Source organism: Numida meleagris, chromosome 1, assembly GCF_002078875.1.
Source record: "Numida meleagris isolate 19003 breed g44 Domestic line chromosome 1, NumMel1.0, whole genome shotgun sequence".
NCBI lineage: Eukaryota > Metazoa > Chordata > Aves > Galliformes > Numididae > Numida > Numida meleagris.
Window position 1 is genome coordinate 85205055 of NC_034409.1, and position 21253 is coordinate 85226307.

Genomic DNA, 21253 nt, shown 5'->3' on the forward strand with positions numbered 1-21253 from the left:
TATGTGCAACAAAAGAAATAAAATGGTTAAGTAATTATGCTTCAGCCTATTAATATTAGACTACTAAAACTGAAGAAAAAAAGGTAGAAAGTAGGTAATTCTTTAATTCCTATTAACTTCTCACTCCTGAGCGTTTTATTGTTGGATTAACACTTCTTTTCCTGCTGCTGTCAGTGATCTTTATGAATAGAGGGCAGCACATAGTATGGGTGAAAGTGAGGTGAATAAAGTGAATTGGGACCTTAACATGCTTGAACTAACGTGGCAGTAAGATGACACGAGCGGCTTAATTTTGTTTAAAGCTATGTACAGGGAGAGGCATTCATGCATGTATGTGTGTGCCATTCGTATTTCCCATATCTCCTCCTTTCAATTCCCCCTGGCCCTGGATGACGTGCAGGGATGAGCACAGGTTATCCGCTTCCAGGGCATCTGGCCTTTCAGGAGTGAGCTGGGCTGCTGTGGCCCAGAGTGGTGGTGACAGCGGTGTGTTGTGCTGAATGTCCACTGCCAAGCAGCGGAGCTGAGTCAGTCTGCAGCACTGAGAGCAGGGAGGGAAAGCTGCCTTCCTCTTGCAATCCTTGTGCTGGCAGCCTGCTGTGTGCTTACCTCTCCTCCCTCCTTCCTCATTTCTAAATGGGTAGGTGCTGACAGAATAGCCAGGCATTTTGGTATTTCTTTTGTTAAACCCCGAGTGTGGTAAATCTTCAGTGCGTTCAACTGGCATACTTTAGAAGCAGGTACCGCAAGTAATGTGATGTAAGGTTTTCTTATGCAAAGACCAGGGGAAGCAAGCACCGAGGATGTCATTATCTATCTCAGCTCAGTCCACTGCATTGCGTTTACTAGAAACAAAACCAAGGAGAATAACTTCCCTTAAAGTCCGGAGAACTTCTCATTTTGAATGAAGGGGAGAATTTTAAGACTCTGTTGTACAGTAATTTGACTCGTACAAATTACTGGATTTGGGATTGAGTAAAATTTTGACTATTTCCTACATGCTTCTAGAAGTTTTACTCTCGTTTACTATGAAGTGAGATTTAATTGTAAGGTTGAAATCCACTTGGAGACAGTCTTTGCAAATGGCCTAATAGAAGTTTGCCTTTTTCATTTATGTACTGTATTAGATAACTGTCAACTGAGTGCATCTCAAAGCAAAAGCTTTTAAAACTTCTAATTGATTCCACAAAAAAAAAAAACAACTCACCAACAAACGTGCTTTCACCTTGTATTTTATGAAGTTCTCAATCTGCATGGCAACAGTCTTAACTGCAGATATCATTGCATTAGTGCTTTCATAAAGTTTCTCACAACCGGAGCCTTTCCCCTGTGACAGATTTGGAAGCCAGGTTTCATTCCCCAGTGTCAGTGTTGACACAGGTCTGAGTTGAGTAATTTTAGCATTCGTTCTGAAGTGCATATGTTCTTTGATGTACATCCAGAAAATTGTTTTGGTGTGGTTGGGATTTCTATTGTACAAGGGCACGGGGGTTCCCTCTAGGATTAGATTTCCTCATTCTCTCAAAGCTGCTTTAAGATGAATGCTTTTTTTGTACTGCAGAGAATTGGATTTGGCGTAAAAGCCTGTCCCAGTGCATTGTGTAGGATCTGCCTAGACCACCGAGGCAGCAGCACAAGTCCACCTCAACTGCACTCCTTCCATCTTCTTCACCCTTCCTGGCCTTCAGAATGGGAAACTTGCTGGAAAAAGTGCTGGAATATTTGAATAGCTGCTGTTAGTACTGATACCTCACTTTTGGATGGCAGTGGTGCTAATTTCACTGGTTTATTGAGAAATCCTTTGAAGTCATTCATAATCTCAGTCTGGCTCCATCCCAGCATAGCATTTCCAGGTCATTTGCTACTAAACAATCTGTTTATGGGTTATGCCAGTGCATCTTGCTGGACAAGATGACTCATGCATGTGCAGTGAGGAGCAGGATGAATCTGTTTCTGACAAAGCTTGTTTCCCCAGCTGGGACATCAGCAGCAGCTCCACATACAGTAGTTTTGGAGACCTCAGAGGAACTCCTCACACTGGCCAAATTGACAGCCAGCAGCCTTTCTCAAGCTCAGTTGTTGTGGCAGCAGGTGAAAGTTGTAGGTGTAGCTTCCAGGGAGATGGACAGTATGCGGCAGGGCTCTTGCAGCCTGATGGGCTGCTGCAGGTCTTGTGTGGAAGTGGAGTCCTGATGGTAACAGGGTGATGTGTTTTCTGAATTCTGAGATCCTTTTTGTTTTTTTCCCCTCTCAAATGAAAAGCAAAGCAAACTTCAAATATAGCACTTGATACTTATTTGAATATTTGATTTAGGCTGGACATTAGGAAATACTACTTTTCTGAAAGAGTGGTCAGGCGCTGGAATGGGCTGCCCAGGGAGGTGGTTGAGTCACCGTCCCTGGAGGTGTTCAAGAAACATTTAGATATAGTGCTGAGAGACATGGTTTAGTGGGGTTATTGGTGGTAGGTGGATGGTTGGACTGGATGATCTTGTAGGTCTTTTCCAACCTAGCTAATTCTATGATTCTATGAATATAACGAACATTACATGTGTGATTGACAGGGTATCTAAATTCATCTCACTGTAGATTTGCATATCAAATGCTTTGATTGAAGTCCACAGACATCTGTAATGCCTCGCTTTCCAACATAATGTAGGGCAAGTTCCATAGTTGTGGTTGCACAAACCTAGTAAGTGTTATTCATTTAAAAAAAAAAAAAAAAGTGAATTCAAGATAAATAACTTTATTGGTGTACAAGAATTGTGCAGTTGTCCTTGGCATTCTGTTGACCCAGGCTTATTGCTAGAATGGTGAATAAGTACTGAATACAGTATTCCTTACGTTGTTATTGTATTTTTTCACAACTGCTGAATCTTACTCTTAAGGCCTTACAAATCTGCCAGTAAAAGAGTTAACAATGTAGTCACTGTTATGGGAGAAACAACTACACTCAGTTATACTACGTTGGAGACTCAGAGTGCCTTTTGTTTTGTTTTTCCTCACAGATGTGGCAGATCAGGCATAGTGAGGAAATGCAACTGAAAGCTTGAACAACTGTCTTGATTCCACTTTCTCTTACCCTTGTATATGTGCAAGGACTGGAACTGCAGGTTTGAGTGCTTTGTTTAGAAAGCACAAAAACTGGCAGTCTCCTTGTTCACTTGTTTTGTTCCTTGACAGCCTTAAAACTGGCATTTTTGGTAAAAATGTTTAAGTAATAGCTAGATATCTGTGACCTCTCTCCCCTCCCCTCCCCCCCCATCCCCCCAAGCAAAAACTGTTTCAGTTCACCACTCTGATAAGGTCTATAACTGAACAATGACATAGCTTTGGGGAATGAAGGAGTATGCCATGTTGTTCAGCAAATACAGTCTGCAAACACAGGTTAATGGTTAACTATGCTTAAGTCTGGAAACCATCATATAGCAATTACAGCTAATTATGAGACGATACAACTGCACTGACATGTGGTGTCCTGGGAGCACACTGCACCTTCAAAATGTGCTATTGGGAAAAGGATTCAAATACTACTGCACCTTCTTAGGACAGAAATACCGTTCTTCAGAATAAAATAAGCTTATAGCAAAGCCTGGCATTAGTATGCAGGCCTATCTAACTTAGTGAAAGTTTGATGTAAGTATCTCTAAAGAAAGATTAGTCAATTACCTCTTTAAGGGGAAACATCTTGTCCAGATATGCAATAAACTGTTGCTTCTGCTTGGCTGAGGAGCAATGCATAGAGCAAAGGCAGTTTCTTGTGATGCATTTTGGAACTTGTCCCTAGCATACTGTTTTGGCTTCTGTGTGTGTGTTGGGTATGTGCCACAATACAAACATATCAAGAGTGTTGTGCTTCCCTATGACTCCCCTTCTTGGTAGCCTCTGAAATCAGAACTTTTATAGCCAGTTTTTCCTGCCTTTCTGCCTTCAAATGAGATGCTGCAGCAGAAGGAGGAATTGGCTTCCCAATATTTCTTTTCAGGACTAAATGAATCTGTTCTTCATCCTGTTGTTTATATCCTTTTTATTATATATATTGTACCTTCTGCTGAAAGTCAGATTCTGTGAATGAGTCTCAGCTCTTATGGCTAGCATTTCTGCACATCGTTCATCTCGCCAGCATTTCACAAGGTCAATAGGAGCAGTAAGTAAGGGCTCAAAGGCCGTGGCTCTTAAACCTTCATCTTGAGAATATTTACATTTAGGCACAACTTTTCCACCAAACGTCCCCTCTGTTGAGCTCAGAGATTACTTATATTCTTGAAACTGAGCTCAAATGTAAATGCTTACAAGTTGGCAAGCACAGAACTGGGAGGTGAGCTAGAAATGTAGCTGTGGAGTGTAGAGTTCATTTCCTGCTCTCAGGCTGTGGACTGGCCAGTCAGATGGTTTGCCTGACCTCAGCTACTGCTCTAAGAGGATGGATGTCTTCTGGGGTCCCCTGGCATGTCTTCCAGGCCTAGGGAGCTGCTGAGGTGGCAGGCAAGGCCTCATTTGTGCCACAGAATCCATCCTGAGTAGCAGCTGGAAATCAAGGCCTGGTTTAGGCCATGGAATCCATCCAGAATCACTTAACTCTGTGTCATAGTGTTGGAATCTTTACAGAACAGGCAACATTGAGATCAAGGCACTGCTTCATAGTTTAAAAAGTAATATTTCTTGCACTTATTAAAAGTGCAATAATTAGTGTTGTCCAGCCACTGCATCAGTCTCTCAGGTCAATTGCATTTATACTGAGTAGTTTTCTGGGGATGCTCATGGTGTTTGAAGGACATGGTAAGGAAGAGTTGCAGGACTGATAGATGGCAGCGGATCAGTTGATCTGTGTGTAGTGTGTATTGGAGAATAAAAACATTGTCTTGAGCCTACTTAGGTTGCTTCAGTTCTGTCAGCGTTCGATTTCGTTGATAGTGTAGTTTAAGAAACAGCTCTGTGGTATCTGTAAATGCCTTTTATGAGCGGGGATGAAAGTACTGATATCTATGTTTTCTGTGATAGTAGGCATTTGGAGTACCTGGCTTCTTGCAAGCAAAGCTTCTCTTGATTTACAGTGAGATTATGCTCCAATCCCAGCTCACCTGCTTTTTGTTGTACTCAGATTTACATGGGGGCTGCCTTGAAAACTGAGCTATTATTATATTGTCTGCATTGACCTAAAGAGAAAAGAAATGGTTGAAAATGTAGCTGAAGGTGCACTTGGATGAAAACAATCAGAGATCACAGAGCGCAGGGAATCAGTACATTTTAGCAAGTTTGTGTAGTCTTTCTGTGAAACTTGGTGCCATGAAGTAGTTTTAATTCTGTACTGTTGAGATGAAACAGGAAAAACAAGTAGGATTTTTTTTTAACCTTGGGAAAAAAGGCTTTTATAAATCTGTTGTTTTTTAAAATAGATCTTTGTGGATTGTGGTCATACTTGGAATATCTTTATTTCCTTAATTAAAATGCAGTGCCTCCCATTTTGAGACTAAATTGGACTGGAGAGAGATTGTGAAAAAACAGTCTCACTGAGATTCCCTTCTTTTCTTAAAATTAGTTTGGATCAGAAATCTAATTCAGGTGTTATTCTTCAGTAAAGACCATTGGCTCTGTCAGAGTTGCTATACTGTTACGTGTTTGGAAAAGGGTAATTTTATTTTCCAGCCATTTACCTTGATTGTAACTTTTCTATACGTAGGTTTCTCCTGCTGCTGTCTGTGCATAGCTACTGATTTTAAAAGAAAGGTTGCTGTAGGTAGGTCATGCATGCTGTCTTTTAAACATACACAACAATATGGGTAAATGTGTAACACAGGAAAAACAAGTCCCATCTAAACTACCTTAGAAGAATATTATTCCTCCAATTTCTGTTTGGTAAGTGTTTCTTTGCTTTTCCAGATTCTCAGAGTGCCTAGTATTCAAGTTTTTCATGTTTTTTTTTTTCTACTTTATGGCTGCTGTGAGATGGCTATCCAATAAATCGGAAGATAAATTTTAAGGCAAAATTTCTAAGATTATATTTATTTTTATACACATGGAAATAGAAAACTAGAAAGCTCTTGACTGATACTGGAACAGCATGTCAGGGCAAAATATTTTTATTGAAGCACAATTGCAGGTGTGTGAATATAAATTTACTATCTGGGCCTATTATTTAGACTATCTTTTATAATTTGGTTGATCATAAGGGATAAAATTAGAAGCAGTCAGTCTAGCTAATTTTTGAAACTGACAGCTTCAATATAGGAAAGGTATTTCAGTATCAAAGAGTATTTTGCCGCACTGCATTTTGTTGAATGAATGAAATTTTACTCATTTTTCGGATACTTCCTTTTTTGTCATGTGTTGTCATTCAGTATTTAGTGCTATTCTGTATAATTAAGGAAAAATAATAGTCGGGTACACAAAAAATAATAGTTACTTTTCTGTGCTCACTGTAGTGCTCTTCAGTCTTTTGTAAGAGACCTCTAATTTTTTAATACTGAATTCTGTCAGTTGACTTCAGAGCAAAACAATGGTGAAGAATTTATCCTTAATTTTCTTTCTTTCTGTTTTGAGGGCCTATTCTTGCTTTTCCAATTTATTTTAGGTGTTAAAAGAGAACTGAATAGGGATAAGGATCCCGTTGAGCTGAACGTGGCGCAAATGAGCTTCTAAAGATGAATTGTCCTCCCAAGCACTAGTTGTTTGCATTTGTGGCTGTTTTGGCTAATTAAATGGCTCACTAGTTATTACAGACATAGGAATTTTGCAGCAGTTCTGCACACCTGTCAGTCTGTCCATTCTAGCAAAGTGCCTCTGCAAAACCAGAAATTCGTCTTGAGAGTTTCTTGCTTATAGGTTTACTTGGGAGGAGTGCCAGGGAGAGATGAAATGGACAGCTAAGGAATTGCTTAAATTTGACTTTATCATATTAAAAAGGCTTGTCGGGCTATAGGGTACTTGTAGGATTTCTCTGACAAATAGGCCAAGTGCAAAAGCTCAAGGAATGACAGGAATTTTCTTTGTCCTCCTGGTAAACTCAGCTTGGGATATCAAAGTTAATTGGGTGATTCTTGGAGTTAAAAGTGAGTCTTGGGCCTGATTCTATCTCTGCTACCCTTTTACGTTGGGGTAGGAAAAAGGGAAATGGGTCACATCCACAGGAACTGGACTTGCAGACAGAGCCTGGTGGGTAGGTTTGGTGACACTGAGCTGGAGTTACCGTCTGTTTGTTTGCTTACACTTCTGTCAGCTCTGCTATAGCAATGGGACTAAGAGCTGATAAAACTCCTGTCGTTAACCTCCCATCAGTGCTCCCTGTATCTGTTGAGTCAGAAAATGTTACTTTTCTGTTGCTGCTTTTAGGAGTGTGTATTTAGGGAAAGCACACTTACTCCTAATGCAATTTCATGCATTTCTACTTTGTCCGTTTTGTATACTAAATAGGAGTCTGGCAGCACAAAGTTTTAATTTGGGGCAGCCCCAATCAAATACGTGCACTTAAAGAAATCCAGATGAGAATTGTTAGAGTTGATGAGTATTGTTAGAATAATAAAGTAGTGCGAGCGTTTGACTGTGGTGACATTGAAATATCCCTACTTACTACCATTGGCAGAACTAATGAGACATCAGTGTACTGGTTTCTATAACATGCAGGTTGCTGGTGCATGTAAGAAGACTGAACAATTTATTTAGAAAACAAATGTTTTGTAGCAGTGCAACAAATTTAGCAACTTCAGTTTTCATCTTTTGTAGAGTCTCTTTTCTTGTTCAGGTTCTGTGTGAGTAGCTATGTATAACATATAATAATTTTACATACATGTTTATGTAATGAATAATAAATAGGANNNCCCCCCTCTGCTGCTGAAATTATAGAAGTAAAATCTGAGCCCTTCCTAGTCAACACTAGGAAGTTTTCTGGGAATACCTTCATGCTTCTGTCAAACTCGGGCCAGGAGGCTTGCTTTGTGCCCAAGGCTTAAGCAGGAATCCAAGAGTTTCCTTGCCATCCTTTGATGCTCACTGGTCCTTCTTCCCCAGTAGGTGAGGAGGGCAGTTCTGGTTTCCTTGGTAATTTTGTTACGTATGGGTCAGGATGCAATGAAGAACATGGTTTGTAAAGTGCTATTACAGCTGCATCCTAAACTCTGAGTGCTGCAGTGCACAACTGAACCCTCTCATTCAAGCAGAGGGCCTATCTGAACTATTTAAAAACAAACAAAGCAGCAGAACAAAAATATCCAGGAATAATGGTCATTTACTGCTGTGTACCTCTTTAACAAAGTGAGAGGTGGGTGTTTTTTTCATCTTTGGGAATTCAGCTCTCATCCATTTGACTTATAAAGGGAAAGGAAGCAGAAACCACCAGATTTCAGAGCTTGCGACATGCTAAAAGGGCAGTCATGCAGTCTCACTTTCCATAGCTATGTGCCTGAGTGTTGCACGGAGGCCATGATGTGGAGGTATGAGTGACTTCTTTCCCAAGTACCACACAGCTAGATATGAAGCTGTCTGATCTGACAGCGAGAGCAGAGATGTTCCTGCTTTTGCTCTGAGGGCATTTCTGCAGCTTTTCAAGCATTCAGTAGAGCTTTAATGCTCTTAGCCTTAACCTATAACACGGAGATGATAGATGTTTGCTTCTGCAATACACAATTCTAATCTGTCGAGATAATTTCCTTTTCTCCTCTTGATTCAACCTGAAATCAAACATACACTTGCTTTGAAAATGCACTTCCTCTGATTTCCTTTTTTGGTGTTTGAATTCGCATTTTTCCTTTCAGATCACAGAAAGGAACAGTTTCCCCACTTGTGTTTTGATTTGGCTTTTAATTTTTAGCTCACCTGTAGACTGTGCCTTATCCCGAGTAGTCTGCATGTCTTCCATCAGTGGTCAGTATTAGCTCAAGTCCTTCCTTCTTGAGGTGTTTTGTTTGTTTCCTTCCTCTAACAAACCGTGGGGCTTTCACAGTGCCCAAGAAAACCAAGGCAGATTGGTTTAGTCAGATGAGATCGAATTTATTGGACTTCCCATGATGACTTAGCTCAATGATGTGAGTAAAACCTTCTTTCGTGCTTTTTTTGTCTGTCCCACCTTACTATGGAAGCAGGAAACATCTGGATTCAAATCTTCTAACTCAAAGAAAAAAAAAAGTTGTTACTTTAATATCACATAGTTTGCATATTTTAGGCGCTAGAGGGCAGACTTGTACTTTTGTGAATAAATTAATAACTGCAAACTAAAATAATTAGCTGTGAAGCTATAGAAATAAATGCCCAATGAAAATAGACATTTTGATGCATGTGTTTTTTTTAATAAAGCAAATAGAAAAATAACCTTTCACTTTAGTTAAAGATGTTTCATTAAGGATTTTGTTGTTGCTGAGTGTTCTAAATTGCTTCAGCGCTCTGAAATTTGCTGACTGATTTTAGTTGAAATAACAGTGACAGGGTTGGTAGGCAAGCTGATTCCCTTCTGCCTCCCTTTTTGTAAATATGTTACCTCATAGAAAGTGTGCCTATGCATACATTCTGTGTCACAGGTCACTGGGTAAACTAATTTTTCCTTTTAGACAACTAACAAGAATATTGTGGGCAAAAATCAGTCACCTGATATTTGGGTCCAAGATGACCATTTTTGCGTTGAATCTCTGTAATTCTTTTCCCAATATGAAACTTGAATATAGTTCTGCCATGCAAGTGGGAAGCATTTTGCAGTGAGGTCAGGGATGGCAGGCACCAGCAGAAAATAACGCCTCTTGCTCATCTTGGATACTCTTTCCCTTTTTGAATCTCTCAGTAGCAGGTACGTTTAAAAAATAATACAGTAATGGAATTGATTTGCTCAGTGCTATCTTGTGGATAATAAACATAACTGATTTATTGCTTGTTATCTCAGATTTTACAAATGGCAGGAGAACATCTGGGATGTGGCTATTATGTAGAAGAAGGCTCGTGCTGCAATGGTGTTAGAAAAGCAGCAGTGTGATAGAGACATCAAGGATGCTGATACCTGGCATAAGAATGCTAGTAGGGAGGGGTTATCAGCTGTCTGTGATAAAATTCTTTTCCATACACAAGAATGTATGAAAAACATTCTTCAGAGGGATGTTGCTATTAACACCTTCTCCTTTCATGGATTTGATGGTATCTAAGGACTATTTTAAAGATTCAGCTCTCAAATTAGTTTATTTAAATAAGTCCTGACTATAAATAAAACCTAATTGATTCAGTTTTTATAAAAGTTTACACATGCAAGTTCCTGAGGCTTCAGAATTAGTCCCTAAATTAAACAATTCATAATGACTTATATTTGGCCTCGTAAAATTGTTGACTTGGTCCCATTAACCGGCATCTCCTCTGGTTCTAAGACATTCTTTCTGTAAAGTGGTATTTTCTGCTAGCCTTTTTTATTAGTATAGGCAGACATCAAGCATTTTTATAGATGAAAGCAACTACACCAAAAGGACCTTTTCTCATCTCTTTTTTTTTTTTTTCTCTGAGCATGTTTTTTATTGTACCTTTTCATTTTCGGCAGCTCTGTTACTAAGAGTGGTAAACATCCCTCTGAGACAAGAGCAGTGACCTCAATTATGCAGAAAGATACCTCCCCATTTGGCAAAAACCTAGTGCCAGTGGCAACATTCCACAGAGCCCAAGTGAAGGACATGTGAGTTGTTCACGCCTAAGATTTAAATGCAGCAGGATCTCTTCCTTCTGTTGCAAAGCACTTTCAACAACCTCTCTTTTCTACCTTTGTTTCTTAGTTGAGTAATACCTGCAGCTTTGGCAAATAGACACTTAAACTTTGTGACTTGTTCATAGCAAAAGGGCTAAAATGTGTGATGGGTAACAATTAAGAAGAATATACTCAGTTGGAAGACGTTTACCCACCTCTTCCTACTTCTAAACATGTTAGCAATTGCCTGAAACAATAACAGATGTAACATCTCAGATGGAAATTACGATGTTCAGAGGTGACGCTGTGCCTTCTAAACAGCTGCACTGTGCTTGGCTGCTAAGAGCTGCTGCCTCCTTCACAACATGTTTGCTGAAGAGGTTATCTATTGCAGGACTTAGCACAAAGATACCTTCACTAAGATTAATGGACACTTGTATTTCAACTTGTCTTTTCTAGATCTCTCTATCTCCCTGTCTCTCCCTTTTTTTTTCTCCCTCTTTGTGGTTTCCTGGACTGCTTAACTCCTGCTTTTTGGACAGTCATACTCACTTGCCTTGCTCCAAGTGCCGCCTTTGTAGCTGTGAGACACTGATCAGAGGCATCCCTCCTCCTTACTGCGGATTTTGCTTTAACGTTTTACTCAATTTCTTTTTCTAGTTTTTGGAATGTTTGTAAGGAATAATGAAACTTGGGTGAGTCGTAATTGAAAAGAACAGTTACTTTACTCACTCATTTGATGCAGTCTTCAGAAATGGTGCCCTGGGAAGCAAGTAATACCATTTCACTCGGATATTCTGGCATTATCAGGTGATTAATCTTCATTTGCACTGAACATTTTGGACTCTAGGTAAAAATTTTTCAGTGTTCTGTGTGTTAAACTATATATTGCACTGATGATCTACAGCTGCTCGTGATGGGTGCCTTCTGGGGAATGCTTGGAGAATAAGACAATTGGCTAAATGAAATGAAAATTTGCTTGATTCTAGTTGGCAGAGTTATCTGCTTATAGGTCCCAGAAGGTTTTTACTGAGCTGTAAGGTATAGTATATAGAATAGAAAATATGTATCAGGTACTGCATATGGTACAAAGGTGGTAGGGTTATTTTAGACTGGGAGTAGGACATTAAAAATAAAATTAGATATGTTAGAATTATGTTAGACCTGAAGGTGTCAGTCTGTAAAAAGTTACCTGTAACGGCCCTTAAACAGCAGAGTGCTTGGGTTCGTTCACTGGAAACTGGTGCAAGCTTTGCTTATATTTGTCATCTGTAGCCCAGGGTCCAGGAAGAAAACTCTTAACTTGAGATTCCCAAATGGCAAGAACAGTTAAGGCAGCGTAAAGAATTTCAATATCATCCTTGCATCTTCTGGTCCTATCAGGGGAATGAATGTACTGCTGTTCCATCAACCACTTCCCATGCTCAGATGTATTCCCTGTCTCCTACACCCTTCATAAGGGTCTCCCCATCTCCATGTGATACTGGGAGCTGCTGGTGCAAGGGTTGATCATCGCCAGCCTGATCCAATTAGGGACAGTTGCTGATAGGCTCCAGGTGTCATGCCCACCTGTGTGCTTGGTGGCTGTCAAGGCTTCCTGCAGCATCCTTGCTGGATAGGCGGTGATTCAGTTCCTGTGCACAGACATCTCCCTGGTCTCATCTCACTGCCTCTGTGCAGGAGCTTGTTTCCTGGTTCCTGTATTCCCACATGGGTTAGCTGGCAGCTGTTGCTGTTCTGTCCCAGTAGTTGCTGCACAGCGATAGCAATATTTGTGGTGGTTATGTGGCTCTACTCTGCCCCATCTACAGGCAGGCAAGTATGCTGTCAGCCACCTCTGTTCTCTCCTGAGCAACCCTGTGTCTCTGGGAACAGCTCCCATATACAGACTTGACAAAGACTGGCAAGGCAAAGAGGTTGGATCCTTTAGTTGAGAGTAGCCTGAAGGAGCCCAGGAGCACACACAAATACCACTGTATTATCCTTTCAAAGCCATGGGGGCAAACTTGTATAAGCCATATAGGTATTCATGTGAAGTGACGTCTGCTCATATGGATAACGTTAGGAATCACTGTGCTTTATGCTAAGTTTCATTTTTAATTGGAAATCTTGTTCTGTGACTCATTTATTTAGAACATAGTCTGAATTAACCTATAAAAGGTATGATTTTCCTTTTGAAATGGACTGTGATATTATCCGACCAGCCAATTTATTGTTTACTCAGTTCATTCGTAATGGAAGTCTGTGGAGAAGGTAGCTTCTTTGAAACTCAACACTGCAAAGAGGATAGGTTCATCTCTCCCTGTCTTCATGTAGAGTTGAACAAATAGTAACAACCTGTCCTGTTTCTGAGGGGTGTGTGGGCGATATTGCTGTTCTTTTTCTTTTCAGCCTCTGAGAATTAAAATCTGTTAGGGGCTTGGGCCCCTTGGGAGGTGATGGAGAAGAGCACTTTCCATAGCCCTGACTCCTGGCTTGTATTGCCCTCAGTTTCATTTTTCAGTACAGTTTTCAGTAGACAAGCCCCCAGCAGGTTGGGGTAGGATTGCATTTTTTGATTTGTGTGATTCTAACTCATAGGCAGGATCAAAGCAGACATCATTAGTAGCTGGGGTAGCTCTCAGACCTGTAGCTTCATGTGAGCCTTTTCTAATTCAGAGGTTGGTTATTGTTTTGTTTATCTTTCTGCATCGAAGACACACAAGCAGCTGTTACTCTTTAAGGGCTGTATTAGATTAAGGGCTATATTGAGTGAGTGCTTGAAAAGATCATGCATGAGGCAATAGTGTGAAATGCAGAAAGTTTTGGTGTTGTGTAAGTCACTCTGAAAAAGCTTTGTGGTAGGGGATGATGTCCATTTCATGAGTGGGTCCTGCTGCACTAGAAAATGAACTCAAGCCACTACTGTAAAGCTGTTCTGAGCTGTAAGGGTGTGTCTTATGGTGTACATAGTTTGTTTGCTTGATGGTGTTTCTCAAACTTGATGCTTTCAGAAGGAGAAAGTGTTTGAAATGTTAGCAGGAGTGTTCATCACTTCATGCAAATCAGACAGGTAAATGGTGGCCTGATGACGGTTGAGTGCAGCCATTCTGTTTTCATCATCAGTTGCATCTCCATGGTGCCTCTCTTGTCTGTTAAGGCATTGGTCTTCATGGTCCTTGGGGGCTGTTTCATCCATGCCTCCAGGTTGGGACAGACAGCACTGACCTGCAGCTCTTCCAGGGTTTGTGCTGGTAAGACCGTCACATCTTCACCAGAAACAAGCTCTTCTAGACAGAAGGGGTGTATTTATTTCTTCGTTCTAGCTGGCGTTGGGTCTAGCAGCAGTTGCCTTCTTACAGCAGTCCTGAATGGTGCAAGGTGGGTAAACTTTACTCCTCGCAAACTAATGGTAATTATTTGTGGAGCTCCGGGTGTGTGAGCTGACAACTTGTAGTGCTGGGCCCTGTAGTTACTGTGAACCGGTGAAGCCAGCTCAAGTTGTGGTCTGCAGCTTCAAAGAAGGTAACGAGATTGAAGACTGTGGATGTTAGTTGTGGTGTCTGATACTGTTCAGAAAGGTGTGTACTTCCCCTTTTTCCTCTACTGTGAGCAATAATTATATCTTAAATATGGCCTTAGGTTAAGCCTTGGTGAACCCGGAACTGTGCCACCTTCTTCATGCAGAAATTGAGCAGTGTGGTGTGCACACTGAGATCAGGACTGTCCTTGTTTTTTTTTTTGGCTGTGTACAGTAGCTTTATTGGAATAGGATGGGCCAGACAGCCAGGATCTGGTCAGCACCTGATTCTGTGTATCAGAGCCTTTTAACAGCGTGTTCAGACTTGAACAAATGAGTTGGGTAATGTCACTGAGTTGACCCAAATGCTGTGTGTAGTCAGAGAGGCCTTGGGATGTGGACGCCTAGTAGGTGTTGAGGTTTGGTGGGATGGACTTTGCAAGACACCACTTCTCTAGGCCACGTTTCAGCAAAAAATTTTGTTAACTAACTATTCAAATCTACTGTCTGATGCTTCTGCTGGGAATACTGTTGTTGCTGTGGTAAGGTAAAATAGATAGACTTCACAAATCTCATTGATTTTTCTCCATGCAAAACTCCTTTCATTTGGCTTTCCTAAGCCAAAAAAGTGCCTGACTTGTCTTTTTGTATGGTCAGCTACACAGCTCAGCTATTCAAATTGTGGCAACTTAGTACCATTTCTAAGCTCACAGATCTGTTAAGCCTGGATAAAAGTAGTGAACTCTCTGAATGCTTTGTTTTGTGATGCTTCAGCTTTGTGGCTTCTTTCATCAGAAATTCATCAGGTTTTTGTGACATACTGACTAACGCATATGTCTTGAATGTAAGACCCATCATTCTATCATTCAGTTTCATTCCCTTGACGTCCCGTGGCCTTAGTGATGTTGAGGAACCTGTCTAAGCTAACTGAAAATAATGGTTATTAGACTGAAATAAAAACTGGAATCATCTGAGTTGGTTTTAATTTACTAATGAGAGTTCCTGTGTAAACAAAGGCTTATTCTTGTACATGTAATGTAAATTCCATAGTCTAAACAAGGAAGAAATTTTAGAAGTCTTATCTGCTGATATGAATGCCTGTACTTGCTTATCAGAAGTTATGTGACTCAGGTAATCTTGAAAAAGCAAAATGTCAATACTAAACACTTGCTGCGTGATGTAACTGGCTTTTACGTTGTTGTGGAGCTTTCTTGTCTAGCAGGCTGCAGCATAAGTGATCTGCTGAGATGCATTTTGCCGGATATTAATGTCATGAATTATCTAAAGTGATTCATAATCGAGAAGAGTCTTTCTTTCTAAAGGTAAAACAACAACAACAACAACAAAAAAAACCACACACACCCTTTTCAGGCTCTTATAAATGTGTTTACAGTAAAATAAACAAATTTCCCAGAATTACAAACCCGAAAGTTTTACATGTCAAACTGTATCTCAACTGTTTCAATTTAGACATTATTTCACTATGCGCATAATGCAGCAGTAAAATTCTAATTTTTGGCAAATTATATCTTGTTTGGTTTCTCCTGTGAGACCATTTTAAAACAATCTCTGAATTGCTGTATGTTTTTGTTTTTTTTTGCTCAAAGAAGGAAAAACTACATTACAACTCTATCAGCAGAAGTTGGTTTTTCTTCACTAAATACCTGTTCAAAGAGATCACAATGGATACAAAATGCTCAGCCATATTGTAGATTATGTGAAGCATGAAGTTAAAAACGTAAATATTTATCCTGGGCTTTCCCATTAGTGTGTCATTTTGCTTTCCTGTGGACTCCTTGGTGAAGAGGTGTTCCAAACCTATGTCACCTATGTCATAATGCAGTTCAGGAGAGGTATCCAAGCATCCTGCAGGCTGCCAGTTTGTCTCCCGCTTTCTGGATCATCTTTCTTCATGAGGAAAACTTGATTTATGTAACCTAGTGTAGGAATTGTAGGCCACTCCTGGTTTGGTAAGTCTTACTCTTCCTTGCAGCAGTGAAGGCGCAATCTCAAATTGTCTGAGGGTGATTGAGAAAACTCTTTTAAGTACAAGGGTGACTAGCAGTTAACTAATGATCTATCTGTATTCCAATCTCTTATACATGCTGAATAAAATTATTTTTGTGTCTAAGCTTAGTGTAACCTTATATATATATTTTACAGGGCTTCTTTAGCAAAATGGGGGGTGGGAAGGGTATGGTTTTTTTTAATTTGTTTTGATTCCTTGTCTCTTCACCAGAGAGATACTATTGCAGGGTTGGGTTTTTTTTTTTTGTGTGTGTGTGTGTGTGTGTTTGCATTTGTGTGGTGGTTATTGCAGATACAGCACGTCTATAATTTTGTGTAATGATACTATTCTTGTTAATAAATACTAAAGGCAAGAAATAATGGACAGTCCTTTCTCAGGCACTGCACAGCTCACTAAACATGTTTCTGAAACTGAACTTAGTGTAAATTCAAGTTTACAGTTCTCTGTATAAACAAAGACACATTGTCTTAGGACTGCAGGAGGCATCCTCTGGAGTTTTGCCTGGAGTCCACCTAAGCACAAGCAGATAACTGGTGTTCTGTTACCTGCACAGGGGAAAATTGACCATATTTGATGAAACCAAAATTACAGCAAATGGGAAATATTCCACAATATGCATTTCTGCTTTATTGTTTACAGTTATTTTGACATGATCAATTATTTAATGAATAAGTAATTGTTCAGCAAATCGTTATTAGGGGGGAAAAAGTTGATGTTATTACTGTGTCATGTGATAGAAAAAGCAGGCAATTCTCCTCCACTTGGAAAGGTCCAATCTTGAAACAGAGAGAAAGAGGCTTCATCAGTGATTTTTCTCTTTACTAATAGTTTCATTTCAGTAAGCTATATTTTGACTTAAATGAAGGTGCAAATGGAGTTTCTACTTGGCTTGTAGCAGAGTAGCTAGACATAAACCTTCAATAGATGTATCATGTCTAACTACTTATCTCTATTTCCATCTAGAATCTCTTTATAAGCATAAGAACCTATTTTACAAAGCTCATTTAAAAACTTCGTAAGCATTTGCAAGAACTCAATTTTACCTGTTAAACAATCATCACAGATCCCCAGCAGTGATCAAAAGAACTGGGAGCAACAGTTTTCCTGCTTTTGTTTCTCTGTGGTCATAAAGATATGAAGATAAAAACCATAATGCCTACCTGTAATCTTAACTATCCAATCTTGTTTTTGAGGTGTGCGTTCTTTGTGAAGTGGCTTTTCTGTGTTGGCTGGAGGTTTATTGTTTTGTTGGTGTTTTTTTTCAACTGATGAACTCATGAAGCAGTTTTCACCACCCAGCTGGAGCAAGATTGCTGGTGCTTGTTTGCTTTTTTTTTTTATGAAGCCACTTCTTTAACTTTTGGTTAAGAAATGTGAGTTTTAAATACGCAGTAACTTAAACAAAACATGATTTCAAGGTTTAAAAAAATCTGTCTTGCTATGATGATTTCTCCTTTCAGTTTATATTGGCCTCTCGTTCTTTTTTTGCTGGTTGGAAACCCTTGCCCAAAGGAGATGCAGTAAAACAGTGCAGGCTGAGATCCTCTTCTTGTGACAGTGCTGGTTTCGAGTGCAGCTGTTTCAGGTTAGAGTTTTATCCCATGCTCTTAAGGTGTATAAGGCTTTATTAAAAAAGAAATAGCCTACAACAACAAGAACTTAAATGAAAAGTATTGTGTTTTACACATGCTGTTCCTAGTGAACAAAAAGAATCAAGTCCTGAAGCCATAGGACCTTGCAAGAGAGGGAACCCGTGTGTTTTATGTGTTTTACTTCTTTTTCCAGACCTCAGCATTTGTTACTAGTGCCTCTGTTAAACTGTTTCCCCACAGGGTTTTATTCCTTTTATTTTTCCCTTCAGATCAGTTTTTTATCTAGTTGCACCTTACTAGAAGTTTTCCTTTGCTACTGTTGCTTATCTTGAGGCATCTGTCTTCAAGGAAATATTTCAGTGTGTAAATATTCTACTAAGTACTTTGCCTTCATATTTAGGGATTCTGTTTGTTCTGTCAATGTCCAGTTTGTGGTTGGCTTTTTTGTTGTTTTTCTTTAGCGGTAAGCCCTGTGCAGTGGAAGTGTGAATTAATGGTAATTGATATTGGAAGTAGCACACTTTTTCCTCTGAGCTAACTTTGCTTTTGTACTGAGAATATTTACAATGATGAGAACTCATTTGCTCTTCTTAAGCTTTAGCTAAATGTTTGACTTGTCATAATTTAAACCTGACATAAGGCAAGCTGAAGTATTTAATGCCAGTGTCAGAGTTACCAAAGGCCAGCTTTCACAAATCAGGTTTCAGTCTTTAGGACGGAGATGAGTCATTTAATCTGATACAGTGAAAATAGAAAAGTAGAAAAGATGCTGAGGCATAGAGGCTCATCTTCCTCTTCCTGTGATCAGTAGAAAATTTTTCTACTGGGAGCAAATTGTTAAGCTGTTTACATTGTAACATTGTGAAGGTGCTGTGATGTTGCCCAAAAAGCAGAAATTCAGGATTCTTACAGTTAATGGAGGAAAAAATCTTATCGGAGTCCACTGAATTAAAGGAATTCCCCCTCCTCCATTAGTGTACTAACATGAAGAGAATGGAACTGAGCAAATAGGTTGGCACATCTGTGCTTATGTGTGCATTTTTCCCTCATTGCAGTGTCCCAGTTTAAACCAGTGGAGGAACTTAGATTATAGATAATGAGCATAGCTTGAGTGCTAGGATGTGTTTTCTGCTGGAACACAAGGAACCGACCATAAGCTGTGGAACTAGTGTTTTCTTGTCCTGTAGCCTGCTATTACTGATAGCCAGTAATAGGTTCAGAGAAACTCATCACTTTCCCCAGACTTGAGAAAATGTTAAATACTCATAAGGATAATTATTGAGTGATGAAGGGCTAAATGAACTGTGGCTTGTTGGTTACTGTATTAAGACATCTTTTTCTTCTAATTGAAAATTTTCTAGATCTTTTGTTATAAAATGGTTAAAAGTATCTAGCTTTGGTAATTGTATTGCATTATGAACAAACATCAACAGATAAAGGATCACTCAGGGTTTTACCAGTGAAGATTTCTGAGTTACTGCTTAATAAATGGATCATGTTCAGCATTTACATGTCTATGAAATCTACCCCTTCTGAGAGGGCTTCATTAAAAGCCCATCAATTGATACTCTAGGATCCACATCCAGGTTTGAGAGGATTTTGTATTCCGCAGTGAGGTGCCCCGCACTTAAAAAAGAAGTCCACTTTCCTGCTTCCTGATGAAGCTTCAGTGCAAACTTGGACTCTTAATAGAATGAACTGTCCCAGTTGATTTTAGGTGTTTGATTTTTACAGGCTAGCTGATTTTAGTCTCTCGTGAAACGATCTGTTGTGCCTCCACTTAAGGCTTCTGAAACTTGCATGCATCACAGAGATTGCTACTGAATTAATACATCTCAGCAATTCTAGATTATCTAAAGGATCTTCCACCTCTTTTCTCCCAAACTCCAAACAATGACAAAACAGCAAGTTAAGCCAAGCTATTGTGGAAATTTGAATTGAAAATCCCCCTTGAAGCTTGTTGAATGAAGATCCTTGGGCATCTTCACTGTTTCCAGTAAGTGTTGGATCAGCAAATCATTCTGGATCGTCTCCAAATGCTTACCACCTCATCAGGGAACTGGATTATCAGGGAAGACTTGTTCATGTTAAGGTACTTGAGCACAGAGCACAAACTTTAAAACTGGTGTATCCGCAGCAGATCTCTGAGGATGTTAAACATTTGGATTTTAGAATTTGTCTATCATGTGCCACGGGCACTTTTTATTCTTTAATTGCATGCATTACTTGACCAGCAAGCTCACTCACTTGCTTTTGCTGTCTTGCTCACTCTCTGAGGCTTGTAGGGGTTTCGTTAGACTCACGATGGCTACATGCTCTTCCTCTGACTGAAAAATAAACTTCTCTTGTCAAAATATGAAGAAAAGCTTGGACTGAATTAGTCTCAGATTTCCAAATGCAATGAAAATGTCATGCTTTGTTTTAAACCTAATTAATTTTTTTTTTTTTTTGAGGGAGAAGGCTTGCAAACTTGTATCGGTAGGACTGGGTAGCTTCCTGAAAAATTAGAGGAGGAAGGACTGAACCAAACGAACTGTGCTACCTGTTAGCCAACTGCTGATATTTCCAGCTTTTCTGCATTTAGAATTACTAGCAAATGTGGCAAAGTGGTTGTAATCTCAGATTATTACAGATCAAATAAAGCAGTGTCATTGTTCCCGTGGATTATACATGAGGTAGAAATCAGACCCTGAGGTGTCTGATTGTGATCTGAGGTGCACAGAAACATCTGGGAAACAGCAACCTGGCTGGCCTCACCTCAGTCCCAAGAGGATTGTGGCACTTGTCTTCATCGAAGCCGTTTTCAGGCACATGAAGGACAGGAAAATGACTAGAAATAGTTAGCATGGATTTACCATGGGCAAACTGTACCTAATGAACATGATAGCATTCTGTGATGAAATGATGAGGGCAAGGGAATAGCAGGGCAGCCTGTTTATTTGTTATTTGTTTATTTCTACAGAAGCACAGTGTTTTGCACTTGTGCTGAGAATAGAAGGCTGAGGAAGGCTCTAATTGACACCAGCTACCTAAAAGGCAATCATGAAGAAGGTGGAGATAGTATTTCTTAAAGATACACAGTGAAAGGACAGCCAGAAGCAGTGGTCACAAAATGCATCAGGGGGAAGTTCCTGTTGAGCATAAGAAAAAACATCGTTCATTGTGAGGATGATGGAGCAGGTGCCAGGGAGGTCATCAAAGCTCCTGAGCAGACTGATCCAGTCCTGAAGTTAGGCCTGCCTTGGGCAGGACTAAACATCTCCAGATGCTATGGATGTAGCTTCATTATTTTCTTGAAATAATGGTTTATTGGTGCCCTTAGAAAATAGTATGTATTTAATCTAAGGGGAAAGGTGAAAGTATATTTGCCTTAAGACCTTCATGTATGACTTTGTTTCAAATCCCTAGCTTTAAATCTTTAGAAGTGGACTTGGCTGAATCACATGGTTGTCTTACAATGCATTAAAAATAAACTAATTCTCTTTCTGCTA

The 21253-nt window shown here is 39.7% G+C and overlaps 1 protein-coding gene across 11 annotated transcripts in view; it reads left to right on the forward strand.

The window, feature by feature from the left end:
• BBX (BBX, HMG-box containing) overlaps window positions 1–21253 on the forward strand; it is a 131176-nt gene that overhangs the window by 38819 nt on the left and 71104 nt on the right. Inside the window, exon 1 of one of the 11 annotated variants that reach the window (XM_021400664.1) lies at window positions 5837–5856. The exons of 8 other annotated variants lie outside the window; for them this stretch is intronic. The gene's annotated coding sequence lies outside the window, so the exon portion shown is untranslated. Of the gene's footprint in view, window positions 1–5836; window positions 5857–15969; window positions 16112–21253 lie in introns of those variants that run through there. 2 more of the 11 variants (XM_021400649.1, XM_021400694.1) reach the window with 2 other exon arrangements.